This window comes from Pristiophorus japonicus, chromosome 21 (assembly GCF_044704955.1).
Source record: "Pristiophorus japonicus isolate sPriJap1 chromosome 21, sPriJap1.hap1, whole genome shotgun sequence".
Lineage (NCBI taxonomy): Eukaryota > Metazoa > Chordata > Chondrichthyes > Pristiophoridae > Pristiophorus > Pristiophorus japonicus.
Window position 1 is genome coordinate 69,935,475 of NC_091997.1, and position 21,549 is coordinate 69,957,023.

A 21,549-nucleotide genomic window follows, 5' to 3' on the forward strand; every position below is an offset into this window, starting at 1 on the left:
TTTGGTAGATTTTATAATCAGGGATGCTCAGGAGGGCAGAATTAGAGGAGTGCAGGCATCTTGGAGGGGAGGGGAGGGGGTGGGGTGGACTGGAGGAGATTAGAGACGGGGAGGGATTTGAAAATAAGGATAATAGATGAAGATTGAGGGGTGATCTGATTGCTATTAAACTTCTTAAGAACCAGTTGGTTTATTAACAGTCACACTGCACATTACCTGTTCAACCACCAAGCTCACAACCACCTGCCCCATTGTGGATCCCCCGAACCCAACTGGCCGCGATTTTATTGAGCCTTGTGAACATCATGTGACTGGCTAAGCCACTCAAAGTGCAACAGCTCCACAACGATTTAAAAATAAACAGATAAAGCTGGTCCCTTATTAAAGGCGGACTGGAACAGACATTATAAAATAAAACTTTAACGGGAACTTAAAAGATCAAATCAAAATTTGGTTGCCGAGTGAGATGATGCACTCGAGTCCCTCCGGCGCCCACCTCTAGCGGAAGGCCATGAGCACAGCAGCCCGACAAACCTGTGAGTATGCTCACGGGTAAATAAATTATAGCCTCCTCCTGTTCCTAATGTTCCGATGTAAGATTTGGGGGAGGGAAAACTTTCTCAACCCTGACAGGTTGTTGAAGCTTCTGGAGAAGTGCTTTTGTTGTGTAAAAAGATCACACAAGTAAACCGCTTTGCAACAGGACACACATGTTAAACATGGCTCTGTAGTTTCTTCAGAAGTCGCACGCACAAGATACAAGCGACATAATGAACCGTGACAGGCGATAAGAGCTGTCGAGGCTGTGACAAAATAACACGGAGAAGCTTCGGAGCTTCAAAAATTCTGTTTCAAAAATGTTGCTGAGCCCAGACAGCTCTGTGATAAGGAATCGGATGCATTATTGTTATTGCAAGTGCCAGCTTCCAGGCGAGTAGATCTGTCGAATTAGGCTCACTGTCATGGCACTTTGAAGGTATTTGGAGCTTTGTGCGTCGTTACTGCTTGAGGTGAAGTCACCAGGCAGACTAGATACGCTAGAGGAGGCTTGCTTTCTCCTTGTCAGCTCAACATCATCACAGGCAGTCCCTCGGAATCGAGGAAGACTTGCTTCCACTCTTAACATGAGTCCTTAGGTGGCTGAACAGTCCAATACGAGAGCAACAGTCCCTGTCACGGGTGGGACTAGTTTGCCGCACGCTCCTTCCGCTGCCTGCGCTTGATTTCAGCACGCTCTCGGCGATGAGACTCGAGGTGCTCAGCGCCCTCCCAGATGCATTTCCTCCACTTAGGGCAGTCTTGGGCCAGGGACTCCCAGGTGTTGGTGAGGATGTTGCACTTTATCAGGGAGGCTTTGAGGGTGTCCTTGAAACGTTTCCTCTGCCCACCTTTGGCTTGCTTGCCGTGAAGGAGATCTGAGTAGAGCGCTTGCTTTGGGACTCTCGTGTCGGGCATGCTGTCATGTATCTTACATTATTATATATAACTGTATCCTAACATGCTATACATGACTGTAATAAGATATGACCTGTAACCACCAGCATACCTTACCACCAGGGGTGCACTTGCAAGAGACAGGTATATAAGGACAGGTCTCAGGCAAGTGCAGCATTCCAGAGCTGTGAAATAAAGGTGCAGGTCCAGAGTGACCTTGACTTCACTACATGCCTCGTGTGAATCTGTACTGAGGGGACAGGACTTTACACATGCGAACAATGTGGCCCGCCCAGTGGAGCTGATCAAGTGTGGTCAGTGCTTCAATGCTGGGGATGTTGGCCTGATCAGGGCTGTAGTAATACCCGCCCTCCTGTTTGGCTCATATACAGCAGACAACTCAAATTGCTGGAGAAATACAACCAACGATGTCTCCAAGATCCTACAAATCCCCTTGGAGGACAGACGCTCCAACGTTACCGTCCTCGACCAGGTCAACATCCCCAGCATCGAAAGCAAGTGCAGGCAGCGGAAGGAGCGTGCGGCAAACCAGACTCCCCACCCACCCTTTCCTTCAACCACTGTCTGTCCCACCTGTGACAGAGACTGTAATTCCCCTATTGGACTGTTCAGTCACCTGAGAACTCACTTTTAGAATGGAAGCAAGTCTTCCTCGATTTCGAGGGACTGCCTATGATGATGATTTACGACCACCGGACGTCCCAAAGCGCTTTACAGCCAATGAAGTACCTTTTTTTGAAGTGCAGTCACTGTTGTAATGTAGGAAACGCGGCAGTCACTTTGCGCTCAGCAAGCTCCCACAAACAGCAATGAGATAATGACCAGATAATCTGTTGTGCTGTTGGTTGAGGGATAAATATTGGCCCCGGGACACCGGGGATAACTCCCCTGCTCCTCTTCGAAATAGTGCCGCGGGATCTTTTGCGCCCACTTGAGAGGGCAGACGGGGCCTCGGTTTGAGGTCTCATCCAAAAGATTTTGATGCAGTCTTGCGGGATTCACCACGTGACCTCCGATGGCGCCAGACACCTCCGTCTGCCGCACGGTACAGACTTCAACCACCATTTGTGGAGTTCCAGCACTGCCTGACCAAAGAAAGTTCCTGCGGGGGGGGAGGGGGGAGACGGCAAGAGTATTGTTGATCTGATCGGGAGTCCGTGGGAGTCTGAGAAAGACTTGTCAGCTGGAAGCTAATGTGAAGTTTAACCACAGCATCAAAATACACTACACTGCGTTTTGATTCCAAAGCTCTCTTGAATTCCCCACTGCTGTAACTTGGAGCGGTTCAATACAGTCCTTGATATTTTTGGGCCAGTTGTTGCTTCCTCTCCCTGTGCCCTCCCAACTCGCCCTTTTGAGTTTTGCTTTACCTCTGTTCCTAAGTAGCTGAAACTATCCTGATTTGGAAACCGTATTCACCCGGAATCAGTAAAGGCAACTTTCCAGGTGAGCGGGCGCCATGTTTGACCTGGAAGTGATTGACGAATAAAAATGCCGACTGAATTTGATACACCTGCAGGGCGCGCTCACTGCTGGTTCCTCGACATTTCCGCCCACATTGTCTTACAGACAAGAGGCCAATAAGCTTCAATCTGTGCTTTTAATAAACAAATAACATTGGCCAGGAGTGAGTTACAGGTCTAAAACAGACCGTCAGAATCCATTCTGGCACAGTTTGAGTGTGAAAAATAAATATAGCGCCTTTATATAGCGCCTTTCGCTATCACCGGACTGTCCCAGAGCGCTTTACAGCCAATGAAGTACTTTTGAAGTGCAGTCACTTTTGTAATGTGGGAAATGCGGCAGCTAATTTGCGCACAGCAAGCTCCCACAAACAGCAATGTGATAATGACCCAGATAATCTTTTTTAGTTATGTAGATTGAGGGATAAATATTGGCCCAGGACACCGGGGTTAACTCCTCTGTTCTTCTTTGGAATAGTGGCCATGGGATCTTTTACATCCACCTGAGAGAGCAGACGGGGCCTCGGTTTAACGTCTCATCCGAAAGCCAGCACCTCCGACAGTGCGGCACTCCCTCATCACTGCACTGGGAGTGTCAGCCTGCATATATGTGCTCAAGTCTCTGAAGTGGGACTTGAATCCACAATGTTCTGAATCAGAGGCAGGGATGCTGCCCACTGAACCAATTATAGTACTTGATATTTTTAGACCAGTTGCTACTTCTCCCTGTGGCCCCAACTCACCCTTTCGAGTCTTGCTTTTGCTCTGTTCCTAAGTAGCTGAAGCTATCCTGATCGGAAAACGTATTTGTTATGTATTGAATAAAGAGTCTGACCAGATACTGTGAGCTCAAAGTAATGTGCGACCGCAGCCCTTTATTACCGGTCTCCAGAGTGTGTCTCCAGCCTGTGAGGCCTCCTTATGTACAGGTGCTCCCAAGGGATTGTAGGATCGCTTGGGACTCCATGGGATGAGTCCTCTGGTGGTTAAAGAAGTTATTTACAGGTTTACATATATAACAGTATTCACACTGTATGATAGCGTCACTGGACTCGGTAAAGACAACTTTCCAGGTGAGTGGGTGCCATGTATGACCTGGAAGTGATTGGTGCTGACACCGGGTGCAAAGAGTTCCAGAAGCAAGGCAGGCAAATGGAATTAAGGTACAGATCAACCACGATCTAATTGAATGGAGAAACAGGCTCGAGGGGCTGGATGGCCTCCTCCTGTTCCTATGTTCTTGAGTCATCCAAGACAATGCTGCTTGTAAGATCGGCACCCCATCTACCGCCTTTAAATGTCCACTCCCTCCACCACCGGCGCCCCCTGGCTGCAGTGTGCACCATCTACAAGATGCACTGCAGCAACTCGCCAAGGCTTCTTCGGCAGCACCTCCCAAACCTGCGACCTCCACCACCTAGAAGGACAAGGGCAGCAGGCTCATGGGAACACCATCATCTCCATGTTCCCCTCCAAGTCACACACATCTAACTTGGAACTATATCAGTTGTTCCTTCATTGTCACTGGGTCAAAATCTTGGAACTCCCTCCCTAACAGCACTGCGAGAGCATCTTCACCACACGGACTGCAGCGGCTCAAGAAGGCAGCTCACCACCACCTTCTCAAGGGCTGTTATGTATGCAATAAAGGTACAAATTGAGTACTTTTTAACTGAACAAGGTACAACCTTGTTTCTACTTTATTTTGGCCTAAAGTGCCTGACTCTCAAAATGGCTGGCCTTTTATACCAGAGCAGCACCATGTGCGTGCTGCTCAGTGGCCTCCAGCAATGACGCCATCTGGTGGCTACAAACAGCATGTACATACATGACGAGGGCAATTAGGAATGGACAATAAATGCCGGCCTTGCCAGCGACGCCCACATCTCAAGAATGAATTCAATTTCGCACCCGCTGTTAGAACATAAGAAATAGGAGCAGGAGTAGGCCATTTGGCCCCTCGAGCCTGCTCCACCATTCAATAAGATCATGGCTGATCTGATCATGGATTCAACTCCACTTCTCTCTCTGCCTGTTCTTCATAACCCTTGATCATTCAAAAATCTGTCTATCTCCACCTTAAATATATTCAATGACCCAGCCTCCACAGCTCTCTGGGGCAGAGAATTCCAAAAGATTCACGACCCTCTGGGAGAAGAAATTCCTCCTCATCTCAGTTTTAAATGGGCGGCCCCATATTCTGAAACTATGCCCCCCTAGTTCTAGATTCCCCCACGAGGGGAAACATCCTCTCTGCATCTACTCTGTCAAGCCCCCTCAGAATCTTATCTGTTTCAATAAGTTGACCTCTCATTCTTCTAAACTCCAATGAGTATAGGCCCAACTTGCTCAACCATTCTTCATAAGGCAACCCCCTTCATCCCAGGAATCAACCTAGTGAACCTTCTCTGAACTGCCTCCAATGCAAGTATATCCCTCCTTAAATATGGAGACCAAAACTATACGCAGTGCTCCAGGTGTGGTCTCACCAATGTCTGGCTGCTCAGCGGCAGCAGAATTCAGGCCAGTAAATCTCCGGCAGCAACAATTGTTCAATGCGTCTCATTTACCTTCCTTCTGACCAGCAGACAGGAAACAAAAGCCTGAATGACACGACCGGTCGACTGTCCCACCCCAAAACCAAAACAGGAGGAAAACACATCATGAGCTCGCGTTGTATTTCCATTGCCAGCAGCGAGACAGGGATAGCTAGGGGCTGTGTCTGAAGTAAATAATGTTCTGATATGGAAAAATTGAGCAGCTGAATGTGGAGGAGCCCGGGTATGGGGAGGAGGGGTTTGGGGGGGGGGGGGGAGGTGAGAGGGGTTGGGGGGGGGGGGCGAGGTGAGAGGGGTTAGGGAATAAGGGGTAAGCATATAGATGCAATCAACACACACGGCTTTTCCTTTTTAAATTCATCATCGGTTGATCACTGGACATTTTAATCTCACGAATTTGGGATGCATCCTACCGTTATTTGCAATTCCAACCATAACCACGCAATTTTGACTCGCCAGCTAGGCTTAATTAACAATGCACGAAAGAAAGACTTGCATTTATTTAGCACCTTCCACGTCCTTGGGACATCAGAAAGCACTTTGCAGCCAATGAAGATAGTATCATGTCCTCTTAGCAGGAAGGTGATGTGATGTGGGTTGAAGTGTGCAAGAGCCAATGGTTAAAGTGCCTTGAAGCTGTATTCTTGTCACTTTACCCGCATGATGCGAGTGGCATCTTGCGCGCCAAGTTCACTGGGCTCTTTTGGCACAGCTGGCAGTCGCTGACGACAGTATAACTGTAGGCTGCTCTACCGCTTTATACATCCCTCCCAGGCACTTTACTATTCTGGGTTTGTTATGTGTGTAAGGCGATGCCATCAGAAGCAGTTTAGGCACCATTGTAGCTTGCCAATCCTTCGGGAGCTGCACAAGGATATGGGCAAGGGCAATTAATTAATTAATTGGAGCAGATATTTTTAGAAGCTTCATAAATGGTGAGAGGCAGGCCAGGGGGTGGGGGGGTATCAAATGTTATCTCGATGTTCATGAAGGGAGTGAGACACGAAAATAGGGTAAATTAGCATCAGTAAGTGGGGGAATTGATTGAGTATCTTGTGTCAATGTTCAGCTTAAAAAAAACACAGGGTGCAGAGTGAGGAGGCAGCGTGGTTTTCGAGGCTGTGACTAATCCCTCAGACACGGGCTGGAATTCTGTAAGGCCTCAGCTAAATTAGTAACGGAGTCAGCTGTGGCTCAGTGGGCAGCTCTCTCTCTCTCTCTCTCTCTCTCTCTCTCTCTCTCTCTCTCCTCTGAGTCAGGAGGTTATGGGTTCAAGTCCCACTCCAGAGACTTGAGCACAAAAATCTAGGCTGACACTCCCAGTGCAGTGCTGAGGGAGCGCCGCACTGTCGGAGGTGTCGTCGTTCAGCTGAGACATTAAACCGAGGCCGCGTCTGCTCCCTCAGGTGGACGTAAACGATCCCGTGGCCACCATTTTGAAGAAGAGCAAGGGGAGTTATCCCTGGTGTTCCGGGCCAATATTTATCCCTCAATCAATGTCACTTAATGACCAGATAATCTTTTTTTAATCACATTGCTGTTTGTGGGAGCTTGCTGTGCGCAAATTGGCTGCTGCGTTTCCCACATTACAACAGTGACTGCACTTCAAAACTTACTTCATTGGCTGTCTTCTTCAGCAGTCCCCTGGAGTCGAGGATGATTTGCTTTTACACCAATACAAGTTCTCAGGTGACTGATGAGTCCGATGCGGGACCGACAGTCTCTGTCACAGGTGGGGCAGGCGGTGGTTGGAGGGACGGGTGGGTGGGGTGCTTGGGTTGTCGTGCGCTGTTTGCGCCTGGCTTCTGCGTACTCCCTGCTATTATGTCTGTACTGTACCTATGAATGACTCCACGAGGCAATGTGTTGTACTCAAACCTTAGGCCTTTATTCGTAACTCCAGAGTGAGGCACAAGCATGGTGCCTCCCCTTTTATACAGCCCCTACCACCAGGGCAGGAAACCCCGGTCTCCACCAGTTGCACCCTCTAGTGGTGCCAGCATAGTATATACACAGTGTAAACCTTATTGATAGTACATCAGGTAAACAAGTCTCCATCTTATGCAACTGCACAGAGAGTATATTAATGATTTAGACGAGGGGATTAAATGTAGTATCTCCAAATTTGCGGATGATACTAAGTTGGGTGGCAGTGTGAGCTGCGAGGAGGATGCTATGAGGCTGCAGAGTGACTTGGATAGGTTAGGTGAGTGGGCAAATGCATGGCAGATGAAGTATAATGTGGATAAATGTGAGGTTATCCACTTTGGTGGTAAAAACAGAGAGACAGACTATTATCTGAATGGTGACAGATTAGGAAAAGGGGAGGTGCAACGAGACCTGGGTGTCATGGTACATCAGTCATTGAAGGTTGGCATGCAGGTACAGCAGGCGGTTAAGAAAGCAAATGGCATGTTGGCCTTCATAGCGAGGGGATTTGAGTACAGGGGCAGGGAGGTGTTGCTACAGCTGTACAGGGCCTTGGTGAGGCCACACCTGGAGTATTGTGTACAATTTTGGTCTCCTAACTTGAGGAAGGACATTTTTGCGATTGAGGGAGTGCAGCGAAGATTCACCAGACTGATTCCCGGGATGGTGGGACTGACCTATCAAGAAAGACTGGATCAACTGGGCTTGTATTCACTGGAGTTCAGAAGAATGAGAGGGGACCTCATAGAAACGTTTAAAATCCTGACGGGTTTAGACAGGTTAGATGCAGGAAGAATGTTCCCAATGTCGGGGAAGTCCAGAACCAGGGGTCACAGTCTAAGGATAAGGGGTAAGCCATTTAGGACCGAGATGAGGAGAGACTTCTTCACCCAGAGAGTGGTGAACCTGTGGAATTCTCTGCCACAGAAAGTGGTTGGGGTCAATTCACTAAATATATTCAAAAGGGAGTTAGATGAAGTCCTTACTACTCGGGGGATCAAGGGGTATGGCGAGAAAGCAGGAAGGGGGTACTGAAGTTTCATGTTCAGCCATGAACTCATTGAATGGCGGTGCAGGCTAGAAGGGCTGAATGGCCTGCTCCTGCACCTATTTTCTATGTTTCTATGTTTCTATATCTACAGTCTGCATATATAACAATGGTGAAGAGACTTGAGGCGTTCAGCATCTTCCTGGATGCTTCTTCTCCACTTAGGTTGGTCTGGGGCCAGGGATTCCCATGAGTCGGGGCGGGGGGGGGGGGGATGTTGCACTTTTTCAAGGTGGCTTTGAGGGCGTTCTTGAAACGTTTCCTCTACCCACCTGGAGCTCGCTTGCCGTGTTGGAGCTCTGAATAGAGCGCTTATTTTTTTTTTGCTGTAAAGCGCCTTGAGACGTCCAGAATTGCGAAAGGCGTTATATAAATGCAAGTCTTTCTTTCGATCTATGAGGACTTATTGTTTTCCTTTCTACTTTCTGGTCTAAATAGCCCAACGATCTGAATCCTGCGCATTTCGCCTTCTGACGCCCTGAATCCGTCGAGCCCATTGACCGTGATCACTGTGAATTGCTGACTGGAATCCACATCGGATTCTTACTATCGCCCGTCACATTGGAAAGCAGAAAATGGCCAAAAAAACGGCAGACCCATTTATCGAGTGGTAGAAATAAAGATGCAGACGACTGCCCTGCCCCAGGGAAGGAGTTATTTAAAGCCATCATCATCATAGGTGGTCCCTCGAACGAGGATGACTTGCTTCCACCTGAACTACATGTTGAAGGGTGGAAGATGCCTGTGGGTGGATTTTTTTTAACGTGGGGTGACCGTTGCACACCAGCCACCACACGGGCTTGACAGAGCCAGGTCTTGGTCCAGTGGCAAGGGTTGAACCAGGACGACTGGAGACCAGCTCTGCTGCACGGGCCTAGTGCGCGCACATATCGCACAGTATGGGCTGGGCCCGTGCTGTCCCTGGGCCCTCGTCTCTCCTGGGCCCCGTACCCTCATCTGTCGCACCGCCGCCACGATCTCTCGCCGCTCCTCCGCCATAAACATTCACCGCATCTCACCACAAACACTCGGCGCTCATCCGTCCCGACCTTCCCACTCCTCTGTACCTGGGCCCTGCCGATGTTCCTGCCCATGCTCAAAAGGCGACCAGGATCTAGGACACCGTCAACAATGTCCCTCGAATAGACTATTTTTGTTAGAAGGAATTATTCTGTGCAACGTAAAAAAAAAAAAGGGCAGTGTGTTTTTATGAAAGTATTAAAGGGGTAAAAAAAAAGTACATACGACGAGAATAACTGTGTTTGGAAGAATCTGTTCTCCCGGCTCCTGGGAAGTTCTTGAAATGGACACAATTTTCTTGTAGCCACCTACTTGCTAAGTTCCGATCGCCCGATCATGTATCAGCCCTGCCTGCACTGCTTGAAAGATTCTTGTGTTTCATACCTTTCTAAGTCCTTTTTGAGCTGAAAAAAAAACAGTCTCTTTTAATGAGTCTTCAAAGCTGCCAAGTCCCACGACTGACACGAGGCATCAGGAACCACGGGCTGGCACTGTTTGAAAGGAAACGTTGACACGTTACACCCGCTACAAAGACATAACTCTGTCTGGGGAAAGCTTTTGGTCATAATGCAAGATAGCGGCCTTTTTCAAACATACCGTCGTCATCAAAGGGACCCCTTTACCTCGACAAGTTCTCGATCAAAGAATTCTCCGCACGTAATGGAGACAAATCAATTTCGGGCATCCCATTCAGCTCTCAACCAAAAAGTACATGGAATCCATCTTTCAGCTGGGTCAGGCTAATCTCCCTCGCAGTTTTGGAAGCCTTTTATATAAGGTTATTCTTATGATCTTCTAAACAAGATAAGGATTCCAGTAGGGTTCATGCCGTGGTCATGTTGCTATCAAGAGAATGGGAGTTTATAATTCCACTGGGGCAGTTTGAGAATTTGAAAGAAAGACTTGCATTTATATAGCGCCTTTCATGACCACCGCACGTCCCAAAGCGCTTTACAGCCGAAGAAGTACTTTTTGACGTGTAGTCACTGTTGTAATGTGGGAAACTCCGTTCTGGGAATAATAAGCTGGTCTCAGTAAAAGTGAGCATGAAGCTGTCAGATTGTATGAAAAATCCATCTGGCTCACTAATGTTCCGTTTTAGGGAAGGAAATCTGCCGTCCTTACCCGGTCTGGGCCTAGATGTGACTCCAGTCCCACACCAACGTGGTTGACTCTCAACATATCTCTGAAATGGCCCAAGCGAGACACTCCGTTGTATCAGACCGTTACCAGGGCTTCAAAAAGGCGGCTCACCACCACCTCAGGTCCACTAGGGGATGGTTAATAAATGCCGGCCTTGCCAGCGACGCCCATACCAATGACAACAACAACTTGTATTTATATAGCGCCTTTAACGTAGTAAGATGTGTTACCGGAGTGTTATAAGGCAAAAATAAATGTGTTACCGAGCAACATAAATTAGGGCAGGTGACCAAAAGCTTGGTCAAAGAGGTAGGTTCTTGTCATGTATGTAACCTTCATGTAACAACACTGCAATACTGTATATACTTAAGTAATGCACACCTTGACCACAGGGGGTGAACTTGTGGGAGACACTCCTCACTTGGTCATCCAGGTATATAAAGGGAGGTCCCACGCAGGGTCATCACTTCTTGGTCCTGTGAATAAAGGGGTAAAGGTTCAGGTCACAGAGTGACCTTGTCCATAGAATGTGCCTCGTGTGGATTTGTGGCATTGTGTAAGGACTTTACAATTCTAAGGAGCATCTTGAAGGAGGAAAGAGAGGTAGAGAGGTTTAGGGAGGGAGTTCCAGAGCTTGGGGCCCAGGCAACAGAAGGCACGGCCACCGATGGTTGAGCAATTATAATCAGGGATGGTCAAGAGGGCAGAATTTGAGGAGCGTAGACATCTCGGGTGGGGGGGTGGTGTTGTGGGGCTGGAGGAGATTACAGAGATAGGGAGGGGCGAGGGCCATGGTGGGATTTGTAAACAAGGATGAGAATTTTGAAATCGAGGCGTTGCTTAACCGGGAGCCAATGTAGGTCAGCGAGCACAGGGGGTGATGGGAGAGCGGGACTTGGTGCGAGTTAGGACACGGGGCAGCTGAGTTTTGGACATCGCCGAGAATATGTTTGTGTAAATTTCCTTTTGCGGCCTTTGTAATAACGCATCAAGCTGTTTATTTTAAATGGGGTAACGCCACCTTTGAAACATCTCACTAAATGATGTCTGTCACACAGTGCGTGCTCAGCCCAATTGTATTAATGGCAAATTCGTGTCTGGATTAAAAACTGGCTGGAGGGTAGTGTCCTAAGCATGATGAAGAATAGCTAATTTCTGGTCCCCTGCCCCCAGTTCTTGACCCCTGCCCTAGTGACCCTCTGTTAAAAGTGCACGTGTGTGCACATCGGGTGATGACTTGTCTGTGATGCTCATCATGGTCAAATAGGCTGATGAAGGGTGTAGTGGTGCATTTTGGTTGGTAGGCCACATACTCCTTGGAAATAAGAGTCTAAACGTGGTGGAGGAGGAAAAGAACCTGGGGGTAGATATCCTCAAATCACTAGAAGTAGTGACATGTGTTCATAAGGCCATGATAGAAGTAAACACAGCAGAGGGGATCATTTCTAGAGGGGTAGAATTGAGAAGCAGAGAAGTTGTATAGAACCTTGGTTAGACCACACTTCTGGGCTCCATATTACAGAAAGGATTATAGAGGCACTGGAGAAGAATAGTCGAGGTGAATAGCATAGATGCATTTAAGGGGAAGCTGGATAAACACCTGAGGGAGAAAGGAATAGAAAGATATGTTGATGGGGTGAGATGAAGAGGGGTGGGAGGGGGCTGATGTGGAGCATAACCACCGGCATGGAGCTGTTGGGCTCAATGACCTGTGCTGGACACTCGATGCTATTCCATGCGGTGTCAAGCGTGGCTCAGTGGGCAGCACACTCACCTCTGGGTCAGAAGGTTGTGGGTTCAAGTCCCACTCCAGAGACTTGAGCACATAAATCTAGGCTGACACTCCATTGCAGTGCTGAGGGAGCGGCGCAATGTCGGAGGTGCTGTCTTTTGGACGAGACGTTAAACCGAGGCCCCGTCTGCTCTCTCAGATGGACGTAAAAGATCCCATGGCACTACACTATTTCGAAGAAGAGCAGGGGGGGTTATTCCCGGTGTCCTGGCCAATATTCAATCAACATCACAAAAACAGATTATCTGGGCCATTATCACATTGCTGTTTGTGGGAGCTTGCTGTGCGCAAATTGTCTGCCGCGGTTCCCACATTACAACAGTGACTGCACTTCAAAAGTACTTCATTGGCTGTAAAGCGCTTTGGGTCGCCCGGTGGTCGTGAAAGGCGCTATATAAATGCAAGTCTGTCTTTCTATTTAAGGGCCAGCTGGATAAACATGAGGGAGAAGAGATATGGTGATTGGGTGAGACGAAGAAGGGGCGGGAGGAGGCTCGTGTGGAGCATAAACCCCGGCACGGAGCAGTGGGGCCAAGTGGCCTGTTTCTGTGGTGTACATTCTATGCTATTCTGCGTAAGTGTCGGGGCAGTCGGCATCTGTGGAACAGGACTCGAGAAAGTCAGAGAGAGAAAAGCAGAGTAGATTGGAGAGGGGCTGTCGCTGCCTCGCTTTAAGAGATGAGAAATGCATTCATTGAGGAGGTGCCGACAGCTGTGGATTCTGTTGGTCCATACAATGCTTTTCTCTCCAATTAAAAGTGTGGCCTTGAAATGGTCCTTTTCAGCAGAGAGAGGTATTCTGTAAATCCCTGTCAGAGATGAGCGAGAACTTGATATCCATTGGAGTAGTTCCATCGCTCCTAATTTACTGCCTAAATTGTAATCAATGGAGCTTGTGACAGCCACTTACAAAATAATTGGATTTATGAGTTAGATTTTTTTCCCCACGTGTCTGATTCTCTTCCCGAATGAAAAAAGCAAAAGATGAAGCTGTATTGTTGTGCTTTATTATTCATTCTCGGGCTGTGGCCGTCGCTGGCATGGCTGGCATTTATTGCCCTATCCCCAGTTGCCCGTTGACCGCGCTCCGACCTCCCGCCGGTCCCCGGTTTAATCAGACGGCTCACAATTTTTGCAGGAGAACGTCAATTCTGTCCCCGAGTCCTGATTTCAGTGCGGCGCTCCCAAATTCTAAACTGATGGTCACGCACCGGATTTCAAGGGAACGGGAGGTACGGGAGCTTGAACACTAACTGAAAAATGCTTAAATTAGTTTCCCCAATCGGATCAGCACCTTATTGTATGTTGATGGTACAGGAAGAAATAGAAAAAAAAGTGCCTTTATATAGCGCCTTTCACGACGTCCCACCGCGTTTTACAGCCAATGAAGTCCTTTTTGAAGCGTAGTCACTGTTGGAATGTGGAAACGCGGCAGCCAATTTGCGCACAGCAAGCTCCCACAATCAACAATGTGATAATGACCAGACAATCTGTTTTTTAGTGATGTCGATTGAGGGATAAATATTGGCCAGGACACCGGGGAGAACCCCCCTGCTCTTTTTCAAAATAGTTCCAGGAGATATTTTACGTCCAGCTGAGAGAGCAGACGGGACCTTGGTTTAATGTCTCATCCGAAAGACGGCACTCCCTCCGCACTGCGCTGGGTGTGAATTATTGTGCTCAAGTCCCTTGAACCCACAACCTTCTGACTCGGAGGCAAGAGTGCTGTCCACTGAGCCAACTGGCAGACACTGCAAGGTGGGCAATACTGGTGACTGAGAAAAGTAATCCCGGAATATTGCTTCAAATTAATTTGCGGCATACATAAAGGGGGCAAACTAACCGTGGTGGAGGTGCGTTTGGAAGCGGGGGTCGAGCTCGAGATTTGTCTGACTTGGCCGGGTCCTGGGGAGGGGGGGGAGGCCGACTTTCCCTAGTTCAAAGGTCGAGCCGGGAACAGCACAGACTTCCAGGGCCAACCTGGGGGCTGAAAATGGGTGACTGAGGACCTCGGGAGCGAAATGGCGGCGGTCCTCCAAAAGCCCATTGGCTTTCGTGATCCCATGGCACCGTTCAAAGAAGAGCAGGGGTGTTCTCCCCAGTGTCCTGGGGCCAATATTCATCCCTCAATCAACATAACAAAAACAGATGATCTGGTCATTATCGCACTGCTGTTTGTGGGAGCTTGCTGTGCGCAAATTAGCTGCCTCGTTTCCGACATTCACCATCATCATAGGCAGTCCCTCGAACGAGGATGACTCGCTTCCACATGAGTTCACAGATGTTCCAATGAAGGACCCGATCTTCCAGGTCCTGAACTCCAATTGAAGGGTGGAAGATGCCTGTGGGTGGATTTTTTTAACGTGGGGTGGCCGTTGCACACCAGCCACCACATGGGCTCGACAGAGCCAGGTCTTGGTCCAGTGGCAAGGGTTAATCAGGACGACTGGAGACCAGCTCTGCTGCACGGACCTCAACATTATCATAGGCAGTCCCTCGTATCGAGGATGACTTGCTTCCACGTCAAAAAGGGATGAGTTCACAGGTGTTTCAATGAAGGACCTAATATTCCACGTCCCCTAATGCACACACATATCGTAGTGTGGGCTGGTCCGTGCTGCCCCCGGGTCCTCGCCTCTTCTGGGCCCCATCCCCTCATTCGCCGCACTTCCGTAGAAAGAGCTGGAGCACCGGGCCCTAGGACATTACTCCATTACAACAGTGACTACACTCGAAAACGTACTTCATTGACTGTAAAGCGCTTTGGGACGTTTGAGGTCGTGAAGTATTGTGTACAGATTTGGTCTCCTAACTTGAGGAAGGACATTCTTGCTATTGAGGGAGTGCAGCGAAGGTTCACCAGACTGATTCTGGGATGGTGGGACTGATATATCAAGAAAGACTGGATCAACTGGGCTTGTATTCACTGGAGTTCAGAAGAATGAGAGGGGACCTCATAGAAACGTTTAAAATTCTGATGGGTTTAGACAGGTTAGATGCAGGAAGAATGTTCCCAATGTTGGGGAAGTCCAGAACCAGGGGTCACAGTCTAAGGATAAGGGGGTAAGCCATTTAGGACCGAGATGAGGAGAAACTTCTTCACCCAGAGAGTGGTGAACCTGTGGAATTCTCTACCACAGAAAGTTGTTGAGGCCAATTCACTAAATATATTCAAAAAGGAGTTAGATGTAGTCCTTACTACTAGGGGGATCAAGGGGTATGGTGAGAAAGCAGGAATGGGGTACTGAAGTTGAATGTTCAGCCATGAACTCATTGAATGGCGGTGCAGGCTCGAAGGGCCGAATGGCCTACTCCTGCATCTATTTTCTATGTTTCTATGAAAGGCGCTATATAAATGCAAGTCCTTTCCTTTTTGAATGCCGCTGAAAGACACTACAGGGATCACAGGAATAGAAAGGCATAAACAAGTGGATTAATTGTTGGAAACACTAATGCCAATGTACAGGAACCAGCTGCAACTATGACTGGAAGAAAGGCTCCCATTTATAGACAGGGCGGCTTATTGCTTCTCAAAGTGCTTCACACACAATGATTGCTTTGAAGGGCTGAGACTGCGGTTGTGTAAGCAGATCTGTTGAGTAATACGCTCGCTGTGCTGTAAATACACCAACTTTAACCGTCCGTATATCACGGCCTGTGTCAGGTGTGCAAACAGCGACAGTTCGGCTTTGTCTCTGCTCAATGGAGAACAGGAAAAAAGAAGTTTAAAAAAAAAATGTAAAACTAAGCCCGCACAACAGGTGGATCGTGGTCTGAAAGAGCAGAGAGGAGGTTAACAGAGGAGGACGGGGGGGGGGGGCTTCTCCAGGGGCTGTAGCAGGACCGCAACCTGCCGCAGGACCAAGGAAGACGGTTGGAACATGTTCACGGACAAAGGGAAGAGGAACAACAACATGTAGACGTCAAAAATTCCAACCCCGCACTGTAGTGTGAGAGGCCAAACCCGCAATCACTGGAGCTTTTTAAAAAAAAAAGACAGACTTGTATTTATGTGGCATTTTTCACGGCCACCGGATGTCTCGAAGCGCTTTACAGCCAATGACGTACTTTTTTGGAGTGTAGTCACTGTTGTCATCATCATCATAGGCGGTCCCTCGAATCGAGGATGACTTGCTTCCACGTCAAAAAGTTCACAGATGTTATGATGGACCTAATATTCCGGATCCCGAACTACATCCTGAAGGGTGGAAGATGCCTGTGCGTGGATTTTTTTAACGTGGGGTGGCCGTTGCACACCAGCCACCACACGGGCTTGACAGAGCGAGGTCTTGGTCCAGTGGTTAACCAGGACGACTGGAGACCAGCTCTGCTGCACGGACCTAGTGCGCGCACATATCGCAGTGTGGGCTGGGCCCGTGCTGCCCCTGGGCCCTCGCCTCCCCTGGGCCCCGATCACATCGCTCTATAATCTCTTGCTGCTCCTTCGTCCCGACCTCGCCGCTACTGCTGTATCTGCCCGCGCTCCGATCACCGACCTGGACCTTGGTGACGTCACTCTTCACTGCCGTCGCCCTCCTGCTCCAGCACGTGCTGCTCCCTGGAGTGGTACACCGCCACACTGCTCCTTCTGCTCCCTGGCCTGCTTCGATGGTGCTCGCAGGCCAGGAGCCGCTCAGTCTATGTGGGAAACGCGGCAGCCAATTTGCGCACAGCAAGCTCCCACAAACAGCAATGTGATAATAACCTGGATAAATGGGCTCAAAATCCGGCTTTGCCGGTCCGTATGGAGTGCGCCGAAAACCGGTTTTTCCGATCTGTCAAGTTTTCTCTGGACAAGTCCTCCGCATCCCTGGGAGAAGGACATTCACTCGGGAGAGACTGGGCTATGTGTCCAACTCATGCCCCGCGAATGTCCTTCAAACTTACATCTGGTAAAAACAGGCACGTAGCTTCCTTTTACCAGCCTAACACTTTTAAAACATACAAAAATTATATTTGAACACTCATTTTTATATTAAAATCCCCGTCCACTAAGGCAAGTTTATTTTTAACACTGTTAAAGCACACACAAAAAAAATCCAGAAAATAGACGTTTTTTTCTAAAACAGTGAATTACATTTAATTTCAATTCATTTTAAATATGTGAGGTATTTTCTTTAATTTATTTATTGTGCTGTGTTTGGGTGTTCTAGGAAGGTTCTCTCATTGATAGTAATGGGAGTCTGTACAAACGGAGTTCCCATTTTTATCAATGAGGATACTGCATCGTGATTGCTGGTCCAGGCCCACGTGACTCCAGCATGTTCATACCTGAACGACATCTTCCTGTGCGCTCCAGGATCACCAGGTATTTGCGTAGATTTTTTTTTCGGTCGGAGGCGTTCATATGAAGGAAGCCTCTGACTGCAATTTTCCCCCTAATCTGTTTTTTTGTGATGCTGATTGAGGGATAACTATTGGCCCCGGCCACCGGGAATAACCCCCCTCTCCTGCTCTTCTTCGAAATAGTGCCATGGGATCTTTTAAGTCCACCTGAGAGGGCAGACGGGGCCTCGGTTTAACATCTCATCCGAAAGATGGCATCTCCGACAGTGCGGCACTCCCTCAGCACTGCACTGGGAGTGTCAGATTTACGTGCTCAAGACCCTGGAGTGGGACTTGAACCCACAACCTTCTGACCCAGAGGCGAGAGTGCTGCCCACTGACACTGTAAGACACAGGTTTAAGGTCATTGGTAAAAGACCCACAGGGGGAGATGAGCAGACATATTTTGACATGGCGAGTTATTATGACCTACCGCCCACTGCTTGAAATGGCAGTGGAAATCAACAGGGGAATTGGATATACACTCGAAAAGGGAAAAGAAATGCAGGGCTGTGGGGAAAGAGGAAGGGGGATTGAGACGAATTGAATTGCTCTTTCGAAGATCCGGCACAGGAACGATGGACCGAATGGCGCCCTTCCGTGCTGTAAGATTCGCTCAGCATCTGTGGAGAGGGGAAGATAGGGTTAACGTATCAGGTCTCTGACCTTTCGTCAGAACCCATACTGTGATAGAGGGTTATTGTTTATTTAATATATCTGGCAACAAAGGAGCTAGAAAATGCAGACAGTTGTACGGGAGAGTAATCTAGAGCTGCTGTTACCTGCAGGAGAAGTTCAAAGGTGGCAGCTCGGGATTCAAAGGTTCTTTATAAATCACTAATGCTTTACTCTCTCGGTTTTATGATCTTGTACAAAACACCTTTTAACGCCCGCCCATTATCTCTAATTATCTCCATAATTAAGCCCCGTGACAGCGGAAATGTTAAAAGGTTGTTTCATTATACATTGAGCGACGACACCAAGATGGTACTTAACTGGTGCCGCTTTAGATGCAATGAGTGGAGAGTGCACAGAGTATGATTAACATGGAGCTGTCGTACATTGCAGTCACTGCGTGGAGGCCAGAGCGAGGGGTAGAGTTAGAGAGTAATACGATTTATGACAGACAAAAAAAATCGATGGCTGCTGTGGAACCGAGCCATGTAAACTCAGGTCAGAAAGGCAGAAGGATCTGCATTTATATACCAACCTCAGGATGGTATGCTAATGAACTACTATTGAAGTCTAGCCACTGTTGTAGGGCGGTCGAGGGGATCGTTCAGCCCGACTGCCTGCCTCTTTTCCACGGCTACGTTCCCGCCAGGGTGTCCCTGGAGATGGAGCACGCGGTGTCCACCGGTACGCTCGCGGCCTTCCGTGAGAGGCGGGTGTCGGAGGGACTGGAGTGCATCATCACCCCCGGCAACCAAATTTTAATTTGAACCACTATTGTAAAAGGTTAATTTGTCGGCTTTAGTGGCCCTTTAATAAGGGGGCACTTGATTTATCGTTTCAACTTAAAATGGTTGTAATGTGGGAAACGCGGCAGCCAACTTTCGCACAGCAAGCTCCCACAAACAGCAATGTGATAAAGAGCAGATAATCTGTTTTAGTGATGTTGGCTGAGGGATAAATATTTGCCCCAGGACACCGGGGATAATTCCCCTGCTCTTCTTCGAAATAGTGCCATGGGATCTTGTACGTCCACCTGAGAGAGCAGATGGGGCCTCGGTTTAACGTCTCATCCGAAAGATGGCACCTCCAACAGTGCGGCACTCCCTCAGTGCCGCCCCTCCGACAGTATGGCGCTCCCTCAGTACCACCCCTCCGACAGTGCGGCACTCCCTCAGTACTGCCCCTCCGACAGTGCGGTGCTCCCTCAGTACCGCCCCTCTGACAGTGCGGCGCTCTCTCAGCACCGCCCCTCTGACAGTGCGGCACTCCCTCAGCACTGCCCCTCTGACAGTGCACCGCTTCCTCAGCACCGCCCCTCCGACAGTGCGGCGCTCCCTCAGCACCGACCCTCCAACAGTGCAACGCTCCCTCAGCACTGCCCCTCCGACAATGCAGCACTGAGCTGGGCATGTCAGCACTAGATGATGTGCTTAAGTCTCTGGAGCGGAGCTTAAAAGCACAACCTTGTGCGATGCATTTTATTTATGAATCAGCTCTGAGAGTCAGTGATCTATTGGGAACAAGCTGAGAAGCCCACAGCTGTCAGGCTGGGACCGAGGGCGTTATTAACGGAAAAGAACGCTAATGCGCTCAGACCTGGGTGAAGACAAACGAGGCCTCGGTTGTTTTTCTACTCTTTTCCCCCCCCCCCCCATTGGATGCGACTAATTTAATTCCTAATCACAGTTTACTCTCAATGGCAGCTAACAGGTTGCTCTGACAATGCAGCCTGCTAACCGTGGCTGTAATAAGAGGACAGGATGATGTATGAGCTGCCTCACTGCAAACGGTGACAGGAGTGGGGCTGGCTTGTTGATGGTCGCAGGCGCGGAGGTCAGTGGGAGAAAACAGAGGCACATTCAGCGATTAATAGCAGGGCATTGAGCGGTGGTCCCCCAGGAGCTTAGGGGAAAGCAGGAGCGAGCGTGTGATGTCGTGTTCTAAGCATCGAGGGGGCTGGGGAAGGGTTTAACCGTGCATTGTCTGAGTGACAGCCATGGCTCAGTGGGTCGCAGACTCGTCTCCGAGTCAGAAGATTGTGGGTTCAAGGCCCACTTTAGAAACTTGAGCACAAAAAAAATCCAGGCCGACGCTCCAGTGCAGTGCTGAGGGAGTGCCGCACTGTCGGAGGTGCCGTCTTTCCGATGAGACGTTAAACCGAGGCCCCGTCTGCTCTCTCAAGTGGACGTACAAGACCCCATGGCATTATTTCGAAGAGGAGCAGGGGAGTTATCTCCTGGGGCCAATATTTAACCCTCAATCAACCTCACGAAAAACAGATTGTCTCGGTCATTATCATATTGCTGTTTGTGGGAGCTTGCTGTGCGCAAATTGGCTGCTGTGTTTCCCACATTACAACAGTGGCCACACTTCAAAAAGTACTTTGTTGGCTGGAATGTGCTTTGGGACGTCCTGAGGTTGTGAAAGGCACTATATAAATGTAAGTTTTTTTTTCCTTCCGTACATGAAGTGGTGCCTGAACCATCGCTGTTGTGACAGACTGGGAACCCTGAGCTCCAGCTGTAAAAGAGGGGGTTAATAGTGAGCGCTGTGTGGGGTAGGGATAGGTCCTTACAGTGGGAATCTTGGAGCTTCTCCACACGGGGATATGAATCACAGCGACTAGCTTAAAAGCAAAGTGCTTTACTACAAAATAACATTGTGTCATTGTGTGCATGCTCAGTATGGTAGGCTGCAATATTGTTCGTGACTTAAAAAAAATATACATCTCTATTTTATATAAAATAAACAGATCCAACGATGATTTGGACGTTATACTTTTTTTCTTCAACGATAATGGTATTATCAGCAATGTGACCTGGAAAGTGTGACAGGAAGTAAGTGTGACATGAATTAAGTGTGACAGGAAGTACGTGTAACACTTCCAATAGCTATGCAAGACTTTTAATATGTAAAAGATAGTCTTGTGTTTATTTGTACTATTCTTTATGTTAAAGGTGCTATCTAAATGTATGTTGTTAAATAACTCATATGCTTAAAAATTGACCTCCATGACGCCACCCGTTATCGCCTCCAGGGGGCGGTAACAGGGCGCTAATCACTGAGCGACCGGGTTGGGCGACTCCCGCTAACTTCGGCGTGCAGTGTTGCGCCTCGCGCTCCTGCGCCCGGAGATCGTGA

The 21,549-nt window shown here is 48.7% G+C and overlaps 1 protein-coding gene across 1 annotated transcript in view; it reads left to right on the forward strand.

The window, feature by feature from the left end:
- The window catches only part of ccdc33 (coiled-coil domain containing 33), a 282,778-nt gene that overhangs the window by 9,488 nt on the left and 251,741 nt on the right, over positions 1-21,549 (forward strand). The window lies entirely within an intron of this gene.